Below are 1463 nucleotides of genomic sequence, written 5' to 3' on the forward strand. Positions count from 1 at the left end.
ACCAGGGTCCGGCCAGCTCCTGGCCTCTCTCCTTGCCTCTCCCTGCCCGGCTGCCTGTCCCTGCCAGGCCCGCTGGGGTCTCGCACCAGGGCGTGGCCACGCTCCCTGGGTCTGGACAGCCCCTGGGATGCAAAGGGCATCTAGCACTCTGCTCCTGCTCCGGGAGGAGCAGGCGTGGAGCGGCGTGCTTGGGTCTGGCCCTACCGGGAGGATGGGTGCCGGCTGGGAGAGGTCGTGTCCCTGGGGAAGTATCGTTCCTCCTGCCATCCCAGGGCAATAGGGTGCCCGGGGCCAGTGGTCTGTGCCTGTGCCCACAAGCACTGTGAGATCCCCCTGCAAATTTCATTGCCCCGGGGAGGTTTGTAGGAAGTGAGGTGATTCAGCAGCCTTGCTGAGTGAAGAGATGCAGGAGCATCCTCCCTGAGAGCTGGATGCGTGTTTGAGAGGCACTGGCAGGGCACAGCGCCCCGGTGCCCTGTGCTGATGGTGCAGGAGAGGAGTTTGGGGTGGTGAACGGAGCTGTGGCTGTGCCGGTGCCAGAATGGTGCCCAGCCCCTGCCAGGACTGGCATGTGCAGGACCTCATAGATCTTGGCTGTGTGTGCTTGGAAGGGGTCAGGGCTAATTTGTCTGCCGGGCCTTGGTCCTCCTTGCTCTCCACCGAGGAGCAGCTTGGCTTAGGGGAGATAAGAGCCAGTAGATCATTTTTAACAAGGTGCTCCTGGAAGGGTAGGCTGGGGGAGGCAGCTGGCTTGGAGCCTGGTGGGGGCCGATGAGGGGAGGGAGTGGGCACAGCTCGGCCCTGGCAGGGTCGTATGGCTGCTTCACACAGGGTGGGAGAGGCAGTGCTGGCTGAGAAGGAACATTTGGCCTCTTAAAGGGTAGAAGGAGACAGTTTCAGGGTGCTGGTTTCCTTAGGGGTGTCTAGGTAGCTGGGACAAGGGGCTGTGGCAGGAGGGACAGTCCTGCCAGGGGGCAAAGGTGGCACCATGGGGGACATGGTGTTGGTGGCAGGAGGCTTGAGGAGACCAAGCTTGTCCACCCCGCTGCAGGACCAGCCCATCCCCAAAGCCTCGCCACAAGTGCTGCCTGGTTCCCAGCACTGCTGCAGGGCGATGCCAGGGGAGGGGGAACATCCAAATCCCAGAGGGGGCAATGGAGGGGCTGGGGGGTGTTGGCATTGCCAGGACCCTTTCTGAGTCACTTGGGGAGGTTTGCTTCCCCCTCCCCAGCAATGCCACAGCCTTGATGTGCTCAGCTTGGGGAGAGGGAGATAAATGCTGAGATGGCAGGAGGCTGGGAGGGGGGATGCGCTCACACACAGCGCTTAATGGGGAAGGATGGGATTACAGGGGTCACGCTAGGTGAGCAGCTTCCTTCACGGAGCTGATGGTATCAAAGCAGGTGCCCCCGGCTGCAAATACCTTGCACAAACAAACAGGGCTGTCTAAGAGCAGGTGAGCT

General features: G+C 61.9%; 1 protein-coding gene across 1 annotated transcript in view; it reads left to right on the forward strand.

Moving 5' to 3' along the window:
* Window positions 1-1463, forward strand: part of FGF8 (fibroblast growth factor 8) — a 24882-nt gene that overhangs the window by 1061 nt on the left and 22358 nt on the right. The gene's annotated exons all lie outside the window — the stretch shown is intronic.

Source organism: Aptenodytes forsteri, unplaced genomic scaffold (assembly GCF_000699145.1).
Source record: "Aptenodytes forsteri isolate BGI_AS27 unplaced genomic scaffold, ASM69914v1 Scaffold15, whole genome shotgun sequence".
In the NCBI taxonomy this organism is placed as follows: Eukaryota; Metazoa; Chordata; class Aves; order Sphenisciformes; family Spheniscidae; genus Aptenodytes; species Aptenodytes forsteri.